Source organism: Hypanus sabinus, unplaced genomic scaffold, assembly GCF_030144855.1.
Source record: "Hypanus sabinus isolate sHypSab1 unplaced genomic scaffold, sHypSab1.hap1 H_3, whole genome shotgun sequence".
In the NCBI taxonomy this organism is placed as follows: Eukaryota; Metazoa; Chordata; class Chondrichthyes; order Myliobatiformes; family Dasyatidae; genus Hypanus; species Hypanus sabinus.
In genome coordinates this window covers 1,077,418-1,094,538 of record NW_026779044.1, presented here as the reverse complement: position 1 = coordinate 1,094,538, position 17,121 = coordinate 1,077,418, and positions in this window count along the sequence as shown.

Genomic DNA, 17,121 nt, shown 5'->3' with positions numbered 1-17,121 from the left:
CATTGGAACTTTAGTCTTTCTAGAATTAAACCAAGTCAATGGCTGTTCCACTGTAAATGGTACCAGGTAGGTTCCTGAATTCAACTTGCATTGGAGTATTCCATGCCACCTAGCACTCTACATGCAATATCTATATAGTTCCACATCAGTCTGAGTAGTTATGTACAGAAACTTATCACAAAATGCATTGAATAGAAAGTAATGCATTCAACTCAAAGGAGTGTACAGTTCAATTCTGCTGAGAACTACTATGTGCTAACATGATGTAAACATTGTTAGCACACTAACCATATGATTTAGAGTTGTCTGCAACCAATTTTTTGAGTGTGCTACCTATGCTCCAGAAGTTACTTTCAGTAGCATTACCTTCTCTAGTCATTGGAATTTTAGAGTTTACAGAATTAAACCAAGTCAATGGCTGTTCCACTGTAAATGGTACCAGGTAGGTTACTGAATTCAGCTTGCATTGGAGTATTCCATGGCACCTAGCACTCTACATGCAATATCTATACAGTTTCAAATCAGTCTGAGTAGTTATGTACAGAAACTTATCACAAAATGCATTGAATAGAAAGTAATGCATTCAACTCAAAGGAGTGTACAGTTCAATTCTGCTGAGAACTACTATGTGCTAACATGATGTAAACATTGTTAGCACACTAACCATATGATTTAGAGTTGTCTGCAACCAATTTTTTGAGTGTGCTACCTATGCTCCAGAAGTTACTTTCAGTAACGTTACCTTCTCTACACATTGGAACTTTAGTCTTTCTAGAATTAAACCAAGTCAATGGCTGTTCCACTGTAAATGGTACCAGGTAGGTTACAGTATTCAGCTTGCATTGGAGTATTCCATGCCACCTAGCACTCTACATGCAATATCTATACAATTCCACATCAGTCTGAGTAGTTATGTACAGAAACTTATCACAAAATGCATTGAATAGAAAGTAATGCATTCAACTCAAAGGAGTGTACAGTTCAATTTTGCTGATAAGTACTATGTGCTAACATGATGTAAACATTGTTAGCACACTATCCATATGATTTAGAGTTGTCTGCAACCAATTTTATGAGTGTGCTACCTATGCTCCAGAAGTTACTTTCAGTAACGTTACCTTCTCTACACATTGGAACTTTAGTCTTTCTACAATTAAACCAAGTCAATGGCTGTTCCACTGTAAATGGTACCAGGTAGGTTCCTGAATTCAACTTGCATTGGAGTATTGCATGCCACCTAGCACTCTACATGCAATATCTATACAGTTCCACATCAGTCTGTAGTTATGTACACAAACTTATCACAAAATGCATTGAATAGAAAGTAATGCATTCAACTCAAAGGAGTGTACAGTTCAATTTTGCTGAGAACAACTATGTGCTAACATGATGTAAACATTGTTAGCACACTAACCATATGATTTAGAGTTGTCTGCAACCAATTTTATGAGTGTGCTACCTATGCTCCAGAAGTTACTTTCAGTAACGTTACCTTCTCTACACATTGGAACTTTAGTCTTTCTAGAATTAAACCAAGTCAATGGCTGTTCCACTGTAAATGGTACCAGGTAGGTTCCTGAATTCAACTTGCATTAGAGTATTCCATGCCACCTAGCACTCTACATGCAATATCTATACAGTTCCACATCAGTCTGAGTAGTTATGTACAGAAACTTATCACAAAATGCATTGAATAGAAAGTAATGCATTCAACTCAAAGGAGTGTACAGTTCAATTTTGCTGATAAGTACTATGTGCTAACATGATGTAAACGTTGTTAGCACACTAACCATATGATTTAGAGTTGTCTGCAATCAATTTTTTGAGTGTGCTACCTATGCTACTGAAGTTACTTTCAGTAGCATTACCTTCTCTAGTCATTGGAATTTTAGAGTTTACAGAATTAAACCAAGTCAATGGCTGTTCCACTGTAAATGGTACCAGGTAGGTTACTGAATTCAGCTTGCATTGGAGTATTCCATGGCACCTAGCACTCTACATGCAATATCTATACAGTTTCACATCAGTCTGAGTAGTTATGTACAGAAACTTATCACAAAATGCATTGAATAGAAAGTATTGCATTCAACTCAAAGGAGTGTACAGTTCAATTCTGCTGAGAACTACTATGTGCTAACATGATGTAAACATTGTTAGCACACTAACCATATGATTTAGAGTTGTCTGCAACCAATTTTTTGAGTGTGCTACCTATGCTCCAGAAGTTACTTTCATTAACGTTACCTTCTCTACACATTGGAACTTTAGTCTTTCTAGAATTAAACCAAGTCAATGGCTGTTCCACTGTAAATGGTACCAGGTAGGTTACAGTATTCAGCTTGCATTGGAGTATTCCATGCCACCTAGCACTCTACATGCAATATCTATACAGTTCCACATCAGTCTGAGTAGTTATGTACAGAAACTTATCACAAGATGCATTGAATAGAAAGTAATGCATTCAACTCAAAGGAGTGTACAGTTCAATTTTGCTGATAAGTACTATGTGCTAACATGATGTAAACATTGTTAGCACACTAACCATATGATTTAGAGTTGTCTGCAACCAATTTTTTGAGTGTGCTACCTATGCTACTGAAGTTACTTTCAGTAGCATTACCTTCTCTACTCATTGGAACTTTGGACTTTACAGAATTAAACCAAGTCAATGGCTGTTCCACTGTAAATGGTACCAGGTAGGTTACTGAATCAAGCTTCCATTGGAGTATTGCATGCCACCTAGCACTCTACATGCAATATCTATAAAGTTCCACATCAGTCTGAGTAGTTATGTACACAAACTTATCACAAAATGCATTGAATAGAAAGTAATGCATTCAACTCAAAGGAGTGTACAGTTCAATTTTGCTGAGAACAACTATGTGCTAACATGATGTAAACATTGTTAGCACACTAACCATATGACTTAGAGTTGTCTGCAACCAATTTTATGAGTGTGCTACCTATGCTCCAGAAGTTACTTTCAGTAACGTTACCTTCTCTACGCATTGGAACTTTAGTCTTTCTAGAATTAAACCAAGTCAATGGCTGTTCCACTGTAAATGGTACCAGGTAGGTTCCTGAATTCAACTTGCATTGGAGTATTCCATGCCACCTAGCACTCTACATGCAATATCTATACAGTTCCACATCAGTCTGAGTAGTTATGTACAGAAACTTATCACAAGATGCATTGAATAGAAAGTAATGCATTCAACTCAAAGGAGTGTACAGTTCAATTTTGCTGATAAGTACTATGTGCTAACATGATGTAAACGTTGTTAGCACACTAACCATACGATTTAGAGTTGTCTGCAACCAATTTTTTGAGTGTGCTACCTATGCTACTGAAGTTACTTTCAGTAGCATTACCTTCTCTACTCATTGGAATTTTAGAGTTTACAGAATTAAACCCAGTCAATGGCTGTTCCACTGTAAATGGTACCAGGTAGGTTACTGAATTCAGCTTGCATTGGAGTATTCCATGGCACCTAGCACTCTACATGCAATATCTATACAGTTCCACATCAGTCTGAGTAGTTATGTACACAAACTTATCACAAAATGCATTGAATAGAAAGGTATGCATTCAACTCAAAGGAGTCCACAGTTCAATTTTGCTGAGAACAACTATGTGCTAACATGATGTAAACATTGTTAGCACACTAACCATATGATTTAGAGTTGTCTGCAACCAATTTTATGAGTGTGCTACCTATGCTCCAGAAGTTACTTTCAGTAACGTTACCTTCTCTACACATTGGAACTTTAGTCTTTCAAGAATTAAACCAAGTCAATGGCTGTTCCACTGTAAATGGTACCAGGTAGGTTCCTGAATTCAACTTGCATTGGAGTATTCCATGCCACCTAGCACTCTACATGCAATATCTATATAGTTCCACATCAGTCTGAGTAGTTATGTACAGAAACTTATCACAAAATGCATTGAATAGAAAGTAATGCATTCAACTCAAAGGAGTGTACAGTTCAATTTTGCTGATAAGTACTATGTGCTAACATGATGTAAACATTGTTAGCACACTAACCATATGATTTAGAGTTGTCTGCAACCAATTTTTTGAGTGTGCTACCTATGCTACTGAAGTTACTTTCAGTAGCATTACCTTCTCTACTCATTGGAACTTTGGACTTTACAGAATTAAACCAAGTCAGTGGCTGTTCCACTGTAAATGGTACCAGGTAGGTTACTGAATTCAGCTTGCATTGGAGTATTCCATGGCACCTAGCACTCTACATGCAATGTCTATACAGTTTCACATCAGTCTGAGTAGTTATGTACAGAAACTTATCACAAAATACATTGAATAGAAAGTAATGCATTCAACTCAAAGGAGTGTACAGTTCAATTCTGCTGAGAACTACTATGTGCTAACATGATGTAAACATTGTTAGCACACTAACCATATGATTTAGAGTTGTCTGCAACCAATTTTTTGAGTGTGCTACCTATGCTCCAGAAGTTACTTTCAGTAGCATTACCTTCTCTAGTCATTGGAATTTTAGAGTTTACAGAATTAAACCAAGTCAATGGCTGTTCCACTGTAAATGGTACCAGGTAGGTTACTGAATTCAGCTTGCATTGGAGTATTCCATGGCACCTAGCACTCTACATGCAATATCTATACAGTTTCAAATCAGTCTGAGTAGTTATGTACAGAAACTTATCACAAAATGCATTGAATAGAAAGTAATGCATTCAACTCAAAGGAGTGTACAGTTCAATTCTGCTGAGAACTACTATGTGCTAACATGATGTAAACATTGTTAGCACACTAACCATATGATTTAGAGTTGTCTGCAACCAATTTTATGAGTGTGCTACCTATGCTACTGAAGTTACTTTCAGTAGCATTACCTTCTCTACTCATTGGAACTTTGGACTTTACAGAATTAAACCAAGTCAATGTCTGTTCCACTGTAAATGGTACCAGGTATGTTACTGAATTCAACTTGCATTGGAGTATTCCATGCCATCTAGCACTCTACATGCAATATCTATACAGTTCCACATCAGTCTGAGTAGTTATGTACAGAAACTTATCACAAAATGCATTGAATAGAAAGTAATGCATTCAACTCAAAGGAGTGTACAGTTCAATTTTGCTGAGAACTACTATGTGCTAGCATGATGTAAACATTGTTAGCACACTAACCATATGATTTAGAGTTGTCTGCAACCAATTTTTTGAGTGTGCTACCTATGCTCCAGAAGTTACTTTCAGTAACGTTACCTTCTCTACACATTGGAACTTTAGTCTTTCTAGAATTAAACCAAGTCAATGGCTGTTCCACTGTAAATGGTACCAGGTAGGTTACAGTATTCAGCTTGCATTGGAGTATTCCATGCCACCTAGCACTCTACATGCAATATCTATACAATTCCACATCAGTCTGAGTAGTTATGTACAGAAACTTATCACAAAATGCATTGAATAGAAAGTAATGCATTCAACTCAAAGGAGTGTACAGTTCAATTTTGCTGATAAGTACTATGTGCTAACATGATGTAAACATTGTTAGCACACTATCCATATGATTTAGAGTTGTCTGCAACCAATTTTATGAGTGTGCTACCTATGCTCCAGAAGTTACTTTCAGTAACGTTACCTTCTCTACACATTGGAACTTTAGTCTTTCTACAATTAAACCAAGTCAATGGCTGTTCCACTGTAAATGGTACCAGGTAGGTTCCTGAATTCAACTTGCATTGGAGTATTGCATGCCACCTAGCACTCTACATGCAATATCTATACAGTTCCACATCAGTCTGTAGTTATGTACACAAACTTATCACAAAATGCATTGAATAGAAAGTAATGCATTCAACTCAAAGGAGTGTACAGTTCAATTTTGCTGATAAGTACTATGTGCTAACATGATGTAAACGTTGTTAGCACACTAACCATATGATTTAGAGTTGTCTGCAACCAATTTTATGAGTGTGCTACCTATGCTCCAGAAGTTACTTTCATTAACGTTACCTTCTCTACACATTGGAACTTTAGTCTTTCTAGAATTAAACCAAGTCAATGGCTGTTCCACTGTAAATGGTACCAGGTAGGTTACAGTATTCAGCTTGCATTGGAGTATTCCATGCCACCTAGCACTCTACATGCAATATCTATACAGTTCCACATCAGTCTGAGTAGTTATGTACAGAAACTTATCACAAGATGCATTGAATAGAAAGTAATGCATTCAACTCAAAGGAGTGTACAGTTCAATTTTGCTGATAAGTACTATGTGCTAACATGATGTAAACATTGTTAGCACACTAACCATATGATTTAGAGTTGTCTGCAACCAATTTTTTGAGTGTGCTACCTATGCTACTGAAGTTACTTTCAGTAGCATTACCTTCTCTACTCATTGGAACTTTGGACTTTACAGAATTAAACCAAGTCAATGGCTGTTCCACTGTAAATGGTACCAGGTAGGTTACTGAATCAAGCTTCCATTGGAGTATTGCATGCCACCTAGCACTCTACATGCAATATCTATAAAGTTCCACATCAGTCTGAGTAGTTATGTACACAAACTTATCACAAAATGCATTGAATAGAAAGTAATGCATTCAACTCAAAGGAGTGTACAGTTCAATTTTGCTGAGAACAACTATGTGCTAACATGATGTAAACATTGTTAGCACACTAACCATATGACTTAGAGTTGTCTGCAACCAATTTTATGAGTGTGCTACCTATGCTCCAGAAGTTACTTTCAGTAACGTTACCTTCTCTACGCATTGGAACTTTAGTCTTTCTAGAATTAAACCAAGTCAATGGCTGTTCCACTGTAAATGGTACCAGGTAGGTTCCTGAATTCAACTTGCATTGGAGTATTCCATGCCACCTAGCACTCTACATGCAATATCTATACAGTTCCACATCAGTCTGAGTAGTTATGTACAGAAACTTATCACAAGATGCATTGAATAGAAAGTAATGCATTCAACTCAAAGGAGTGTACAGTTCAATTTTGCTGATAAGTACTATGTGCTAACATGATGTAAACGTTGTTAGCACACTAACCATACGATTTAGAGTTGTCTGCAACCAATTTTTTGAGTGTGCTACCTATGCTACTGAAGTTACTTTCAGTAGCATTACCTTCTCTACTCATTGGAATTTTAGAGTTTACAGAATTAAACCCAGTCAATGGCTGTTCCACTGTAAATGGTACCAGGTAGGTTACTGAATTCAGCTTGCATTGGAGTATTCCATGGCACCTAGCACTCTACATGCAATATCTATACAGTTCCACATCAGTCTGAGTAGTTATGTACACAAACTTATCACAAAATGCATTGAATAGAAAGGTATGCATTCAACTCAAAGGAGTCCACAGTTCAATTTTGCTGAGAACAACTATGTGCTAACATGATGTAAACATTGTTAGCACACTAACCATATGATTTAGAGTTGTCTGCAACCAATTTTATGAGTGTGCTACCTATGCTCCAGAAGTTACTTTCAGTAACGTTACCTTCTCTACACATTGGAACTTTAGTCTTTCAAGAATTAAACCAAGTCAATGGCTGTTCCACTGTAAATGGTACCAGGTAGGTTCCTGAATTCAACTTGCATTGGAGTATTCCATGCCACCTAGCACTCTACATGCAATATCTATATAGTTCCACATCAGTCTGAGTAGTTATGTACAGAAACTTATCACAAAATGCATTGAATAGAAAGTAATGCATTCAACTCAAAGGAGTGTACAGTTCAATTTTGCTGATAAGTACTATGTGCTAACATGATGTAAACATTGTTAGCACACTAACCATATGATTTAGAGTTGTCTGCAACCAATTTTTTGAGTGTGCTACCTATGCTACTGAAGTTACTTTCAGTAGCATTACCTTCTCTACTCATTGGAACTTTGGACTTTACAGAATTAAACCAAGTCAGTGGCTGTTCCACTGTAAATGGTACCAGGTAGGTTACTGAATTCAGCTTGCATTGGAGTATTCCATGGCACCTAGCACTCTACATGCAATGTCTATACAGTTTCACATCAGTCTGAGTAGTTATGTACAGAAACTTATCACAAAATACATTGAATAGAAAGTAATGCATTCAACTCAAAGGAGTGTACAGTTCAATTCTGCTGAGAACTACTATGTGCTAACATGATGTAAACATTGTTAGCACACTAACCATATGATTTAGAGTTGTCTGCAACCAATTTTTTGAGTGTGCTACCTATGCTCCAGAAGTTACTTTCAGTAGCATTACCTTCTCTAGTCATTGGAATTTTAGAGTTTACAGAATTAAACCAAGTCAATGGCTGTTCCACTGTAAATGGTACCAGGTAGGTTACTGAATTCAGCTTGCATTGGAGTATTCCATGGCACCTAGCACTCTACATGCAATATCTATACAGTTTCAAATCAGTCTGAGTAGTTATGTACAGAAACTTATCACAAAATGCATTGAATAGAAAGTAATGCATTCAACTCAAAGGAGTGTACAGTTCAATTCTGCTGAGAACTACTATGTGCTAACATGATGTAAACATTGTTAGCACACTAACCATATGATTTAGAGTTGTCTGCAACCAATTTTATGAGTGTGCTACCTATGCTACTGAAGTTACTTTCAGTAGCATTACCTTCTCTACTCATTGGAACTTTGGACTTTACAGAATTAAACCAAGTCAATGTCTGTTCCACTGTAAATGGTACCAGGTATGTTACTGAATTCAACTTGCATTGGAGTATTCCATGCCATCTAGCACTCTACATGCAATATCTATACAGTTCCACATCAGTCTGAGTAGTTATGTACAGAAACTTATCACAAAATGCATTGAATAGAAAGTAATGCATTCAACTCAAAGGAGTGTACAGTTCAATTTTGCTGAGAACTACTATGTGCTAGCATGATGTAAACATTGTTAGCACACTAACCATATGATTTAGAGTTGTCTGCAACCAATTTTTTGAGTGTGCTACCTATGCTCCAGAAGTTACTTTCAGTAACGTTACCTTCTCTACACATTGGAACTTTAGTCTTTCTAGAATTAAACCAAGTCAATGGCTGTTCCACTGTAAATGGTACCAGGTAGGTTACAGTATTCAGCTTGCATTGGAGTATTCCATGCCACCTAGCACTCTACATGCAATATCTATACAATTCCACATCAGTCTGAGTAGTTATGTACAGAAACTTATCACAAAATGCATTGAATAGAAAGTAATGCATTCAACTCAAAGGAGTGTACAGTTCAATTTTGCTGATAAGTACTATGTGCTAACATGATGTAAACATTGTTAGCACACTATCCATATGATTTAGAGTTGTCTGCAACCAATTTTATGAGTGTGCTACCTATGCTCCAGAAGTTACTTTCAGTAACGTTACCTTCTCTACACATTGGAACTTTAGTCTTTCTACAATTAAACCAAGTCAATGGCTGTTCCACTGTAAATGGTACCAGGTAGGTTCCTGAATTCAACTTGCATTGGAGTATTGCATGCCACCTAGCACTCTACATGCAATATCTATACAGTTCCACATCAGTCTGTAGTTATGTACACAAACTTATCACAAAATGCATTGAATAGAAAGTAATGCATTCAACTCAAAGGAGTGTACAGTTCAATTTTGCTGATAAGTACTATGTGCTAACATGATGTAAACGTTGTTAGCACACTAACCATATGATTTAGAGTTGTCTGCAACCAATTTTTTGAGTGTGCTACCTATGCTACTGAAGTTACTTTCAGTAGCATTACCTTCTCTAGTCATTGGAATTTTAGAGTTTACAGAATTAAACCAAGTCAATGGCTGTTCCACTGTAAATGGTACCAGGTAGGTTCCTGAATTCAACTTGCATTGGAGTATTCCATGCCACCTAGCACTCTACATGCAATATCTATACAGTTCCACATCAGTCTGAGTAGTTATGTACAGAAACTTATCACAAAATGCATTGAATAGAAAGTAATGCATTCAACTCAAAGGAGTGTACAGTTCAATTTTGCTGATAAGTACTATGTGCTAACATGATGTAAACGTTGTTAGCACACTAACCATATGATTTAGAGTTGTCTGCAACCAATTTTTTGAGTGTGCTACCTATGCTACTGAAGTTACTTTCAGTAGCATTACCTTCTCTAGTCATTGGAATTTTAGAGTTTACAGAATTGAACCAAGTCAATGGCTGTTCCACTGTAAATGGTACCAGGTAGGTTACTGAATTCAGCTTGCATTGGAGTATTCCATGGCACCTAGCACTCTACATGCAATATCTATACAGTTTCACATCAGTCTGAGTAGTTATGTACAGAAACTTATCACAAAATGCATTGAATAGAAAGTAATGCATTCAACTCAAAGGAGTGTACAGTTCAATTTTGCTGATAAGTACTATGTGCTAACATGATGTAAACATTGTTAGCACACTAACCATATGATTTAGGGTTGTCTGCAACCAATTTTATGAGTGTGCTACCTATGCTCCAGAAGTTACTTTCAGTAACGTTACCTTCTCTACACATTGGAACTTTAGTCTTTCTAGAATTAAACCAAGTCAATGGCTGTTCCACTGTAAATGGTACCAGGTAGGTTCCTGAATTCAACTTGCATTGGAGTATTCCATGCCACCTAGCACTCTACATGCAATATCTATACAGTTCCACATCAGTCTGAGTAGTTATGTACAGAAACTTATCACAAAATGCATTGAATAGAAAGTAATGCATTCAACTCAAAGGAGTGTACAGTTCAATTTTGCTGATAAGTACTATGTGCTAACATGATGTAAACGTTGTTAGCACACTAACCATATGATTTAGAGTTGTCTGCAACCAATTTTTTGAGTGTGCTACCTATGCTACTGAAGTTACTTTCAGTAGCATTACCTTCTCTAGTCATTGGAATTTTAGAGTTTACAGAATTGAACCAAGTCAATGGCTGTTCCACTGTAAATGGTACCAGGTAGGTTACTGAATTCAGCTTGCATTGGAGTATTCCATGCCACCTAGCACTCTACATGCAATATCTATACAGTTCCACATCAGTCTGAGTAGTTATGTACAGAAACTTATCACAAGATGCATTGAATAGAAAGTAATGCATTCAACTCAAAGTAGTGTACAGTTCAATTTTGCTGATAAGTACTATGTGCTAACATGATGTAAACGTTGTTAGCACACTAACCATATGATTTAGAGTTGTCTGCAACCAATTTTTTGAGTGTGCTACCTATGCTACTGAAGTTACTTTCAGTAGCATTACCTTCTCTACTCATTGGAATTTTAGAGTTTACAGAATTAAACCAAGTCAATGGCTGTTCCACTGTAAATGGTACCAGGTAGGTTACTGAATCAAGCTTGCATTGGAGTATTCCATGCCACCTAGCACTCTACATGCAATATCTATACAGTTCCACATCAGTCTGAGTAGTTATGTACAGAAACTTATCACAAAATGCATTGAATAGAAAGTAATGCATTCAACTCAAAGGAGTGTACAGTTCAATTTTGCTGAGAACTACTATGTGCTAGCATGATGTAAACATTGTTAGCACACTAACCATATGATTTAGAGTTGTCTGCAACCAATTTTTTGAGTGTGCTACCTATGCTCCAGAAGTTACTTTCAGTAACGTTACCTTCTCTACACATTGGAACTTTAGTCTTTCTAGAATTAAACCAAGTCAATGGCTGTTCCACTGTAAATGGTACCAGGTAGGTTACAGTATTCAGCTTGCATTGGAGTATTCCATGCCACCTAGCACTCTACATGCAATATCTATACAATTCCACATCAGTCTGAGTAGTTATGTACAGAAACTTATCACAAAATGCATTGAATAGAAAGTAATGCATTCAACTCAAAGGAGTGTACAGTTCAATTTTGCTGATAAGTACTATGTGCTAACATGATGTAAACATTGTTAGCACACTATCCATATGATTTAGAGTTGTCTGCAACCAATTTTATGAGTGTGCTACCTATGCTCCAGAAGTTACTTTCAGTAACGTTACCTTCTCTACACATTGGAACTTTAGTCTTTCTACAACTAAACCAAGTCAATGGCTGTTCCACTGTAAATGGTACCAGGTAGGTTCCTGAATTCAACTTGCATTGGAGTATTGCATGCCACCTAGCACTCTACATGCAATATCTATACAGTTCCACATCAGTCTGTAGTTATGTACACAAACTTATCACAAAATGCATTGAATAGAAAGTAATGCATTCAACTCAAAGGAGTGTACAGTTCAATTTTGCTGAGAACAACTATGTGCTAACATGATGTAAACATTGTTAGCACACTAACCATATGATTTAGAGTTGTCTGCAACCAATTTTATGAGTGTGCTACCTATGCTCCAGAAGTTACTTTCAGTAACGTTACCTTCTCTACACATTGGAACTTTAGTCTTTCTAGAATTAAACCAAGTCAATGGCTGTTCCACTGTAAATGGTACCAGGTAGGTTCCTGAATTCAACTTGCATTAGAGTATTCCATGCCACCTAGCACTCTACATGCAATATCTATACAGTTCCACATCAGTCTGAGTAGTTATGTACAGAAACTTATCACAAAATGCATTGAATAGAAAGTAATGCATTCAACTCAAAGGAGTGTACAGTTCAATTTTGCTGATAAGTACTATGTGCTAACATGATGTAAACGTTGTTAGCACACTAACCATATGATTTAGAGTTGTCTGCAACCAATTTTTTGAGTGTGCTACCTATGCTACTGAAGTTACTTTCAGTAGCATTACCTTCTCTAGTCATTGGAATTTTAGAGTTTACAGAATTAAACCAAGTCAATGGCTGTTCCACTGTAAATGGTACCAGGTAGGTTACTGAATTCAGCTTGCATTGGAGTATTCCATGGCACCTAGCACTCTACATGCAATATCTATACAGTTTCACATCAGTCTGAGTAGTTATGTACAGAAACTTATCACAAAATGCATTGAATAGAAAGTATTGCATTCAACTCAAAGGAGTGTACAGTTCAATTCTGCTGAGAACTACTATGTGCTAACATGATGTAAACATTGTTAGCACACTAACCATATGATTTAGAGTTGTCTGCAAACAATTTTTTGAGTGTGCTACCTATGCTCCAGAAGTTACTTTCATTAACGTTACCTTCTCTACACATTGGAACTTTAGTCTTTCTAGAATTAAACCAAGTCAATGGCTGTTCCACTGTAAATGGTACCAGGTAGGTTACAGTATTCAGCTTGCATTGGAGTATTCCATGCCACCTAGCACTCTACATGCAATATCTATACAGTTCCACGTCAGTCTGAGTAGTTATGTACAGAAACTTATCACAAAATGCATTGAATAGAAAGTAATGCATTCAACTCAAAGGAGTGTACAGTTCAATTTTGCTGATAAGTACTATGTGCTAACATGATGTAAACATTGTTAGCACACTAACCATATGATTTAGAGTTGTCTGCAACCAATTTTATGAGTGTGCTACCTATGCTCCAGAAGTTACTTTCAGTAACGTTACCTTCTCTACACATTGGAACTTTAGTCTTTCTAGAATTAAACCAAGTCAATGGCTGTTCCACTGTAAATGGTACCAGCTAGGTTCCTGAATTCAACTTGCATTGGAGTATTCCATGCCACCTAGCACTCTACATGCAATATCTATACAGTTCCACATCAGTCTGAGTAGTTATGTACAGAAACTTATCACAAAATGCATTGAATAGAAAGTAATGCATTCAACTCAAAGGAGTGTACAGTTCAATTTTGCTGATAAGTACTATGTGCTAACATGATGTAAACGTTGTTAGCACACTAACCATATGATTTAGAGTTGTCTGCAACCAATTTTTTGAGTGTGCTACCTATGCTACTGAAGTTACTTTCAGTAGCATTACCTTCTCTAGTCATTGGAATTTTAGAGTTTACAGAATTGAACCAAGTCAATGGCTGTTCCACTGTAAATGGTACCAGGTAGGTTACTGAATTCAGCTTGCATTGGAGTATTCCATGGCACCTAGCACTCTACATGCAATATCTATACAGTTTCACATCAGTCTGAGTAGTTATGTACAGAAACTTATCACAAAATGCATTGAATAGAAAGTAATGCATTCAACTCAAAGGAGTGTACAGTTCAATTCTGCTGAGAACTACTATGTGCTAACATGATGTAAACATTGTTAGCACACTAACCATATGATTTAGAGTTGTCTGCAACCAATTTTTTGAGTGTGCTACCTATGCTCCAGAAGTTACTTTCAGTAACGTTACCTTCTCTACACATTGGAACTTTAGTCTTTCTAGAATTAAACCAAGTCAATGGCTGTTCCACTGTAAATGGTACCAGGTAGGTTACTGAATCAAGCTTGCATTGGAGTATTCCATGCCACCTAGCACTCTACATGCAATATCTATACAGTTCCACATCAGTCTGAGTAGTTATGTACACAAACTTATCACAAAATGCATTGAATTGAAAGTAATGCATTCAACTCAAAGGAGTCTACAGTTCAATTTTGCTGCGAACAACTATGTGCTAACATGATTTAAACATTGTTAGCACACTAACCATATGATTTAGAGTTGTCTGCAACCAATTTTATGAGTGTGCTACCTATGCTCCAGAAGTTACTTTCAGTAACGTTACCTTCTCTACACATTGGAACTTTAGTCTTTCTAGAATTAAACCAAGTCAATGGCTGTTCCACTGTAAATGGTACCAGGTAGGTTCCTGAATTCAACTTGCATTGGAGTATTCCATGCCACCTAGCACTCTACATGCAATATCTATACAGTTCCACATCAGTCTGAGTAGTTATGTACAGAAACTTATCACAAGATGCATTGAATAGAAAGTAATGCATTCAACTCAAAGGAGTGTACAGTTCAATTTTGCTGATAAGTACTATGTGCTAACATGATGTAAACGTTGTTAGCACACTAACCATATGATTTAGAGTTGTCTGCAACCAATTTTTTGAGTGTGCTACCTATGCTACTGAAGTTACTTTCAGTAGCATTACCTTCTCTACTCATTGGAATTTTAGAGTTTACAGAATTAAACCAAGTCAATGGCTGTTCCACTGTAAATGGTACCAGGTAGGTTACTGAATCAAGCTTGCATTGGAGTATTCCATGCCACCTAGCACTCTACATGCAATATCTATACAGTTCCACATCAGTCTGAGTAGTTATGTACACAAACTTATCACAAAATGCATTGAATAGAAAGTAATGCATTCAACTCAAAGGAGTCTACAGTTCAATTTTGCTGAGAACAACTATGTGCTAACATGATGTAAACATTGTTAGCACACTAACCATATGATTTAGAGTTGTCTGCAACCAATTTTATGAGTGTGCTACCTATGCTCCAGAAGTTACTTTCAGTAACGTTACCTTCTCTACACATTGGAACTTTAGTCTTTCTAGAATTAAACCAAGTCAATGGCTGTTCCACTGTAAATGGTACCAGGTAGGTTCCTGAATTCAACTTGCATTGGAGTATTCCATGCCACCTAGCACTCTACATGCAATATCTATACAGTTCCACATCAGTCTGAGTAGTTATGTACAGAAACTTATCACAAGATGCATTGAATAGAAAGTAATGCATTCAACTCAAAGGAGTGTACAGTTCAATTTTGCTGATAAGTACTATGTGCTAACATGATGTAAACGTTGTTAGCACACTAACCATATGATTTAGAGTTGTCTGCAACCAATTTTTTGAGTGTGCTACCTATGCTACTGAAGTTACTTTCAGTAGCATTACCTTCTCTACTCATTGGAATTTTAGAGTTTACAGAATTAAACCAAGTCAATGGCTGTTCCACTGTAAATGGTACCAGGTAGGTTACTGAATTCAGCTTGCATTGGAGTATTCCATGGCACCTAGCACTCTACATGCAATATCTATACAGTTTCACATCAGTCTGAGTAGTTATGTACAGAAACTTATCACAAAATGCATTGAATAGAAAGTAATGCATTCAACTCAAAGGAGTGTACAGTTCAATTCTGCTGAGAATTACTATGTGCTAACATGATGTAAACATTGTTAGCACACTAACCATATGATTTAGAGTTGTCTGCAACCAATTTTTGAGTGTGCTACCTATGCTCCAGAAGTTACTTTCAGTAACGTTACCTTCTCTACACATTGGAACTTTAGTCTTTCTAGAATTAAACCAAGTCAATGGCTGTTCCACTGTAAATGGTACCAGGTAGGTTTCTGAATCAAGCTTGCATTGGAGTATTCCATGCCACCTAGCACTCTACATGCAATATCTATACAGTTCCACATCAGTCTGAGTAGTTATGTACAGAAACTTATCACAAAATGCATTGAATAGTAAGTAATGCATTCAACTCAAAGGAGTGTACAGTTCAATTCTGCTGAGAACTACTATGTGCTAACATGATGTAAACATTGTTAGCACACTAACCATATGATTTAGAGTTGTCTGCAACCAATTTTTTGAGTGTGCTACCTATGCTCCAGAAGTTACTTTCAGTAACGTTACCTTCTCTACACATTGGAACTTTAGTCTTTCTAGAATTAAACCAAGTCAATGGCTGTTCCACTGTAAATGGTACCAGGTAGGTTACTGAATCAAGCTTGCATTGGAGTATGCCATGCCACCTAGCACTCTACATGCAATATCTATACAGTTCCACATCAGACTGAGTAGTTATGTACAGAAACTTATCACAAAATGCATTGAATAGAAAGTAATGCATTCAACTCAAAGGAGTGTACAGTTCAATTTTGCTGAGAACTACTATGTGCTAACATGATGTAAACATTGTTAGCACACTAACCATATGATTTAGAGTTGTCTGCAACCAATTTTTTGAGTGTGCTACCTATGCTCCAGAAGTTACTTTCAGTAACGTTACCTTCTCTACACATTGGAACTTTAGTCTTTCTAGAATTAAACCAAGTCAATGGCTGTTCCACTGTAAATGGTACCAGGTAGGTTCCTGAATTCAACTTGCATTGGAGTATTCCATGCCACCTAGCACTCTACATGCAATATCTATACAGTTCCACATCAGTCTGAGTAGTTATGTACAGAAACTTATCACAAGATGCATTGAATAGAAAGTAATGCATTCA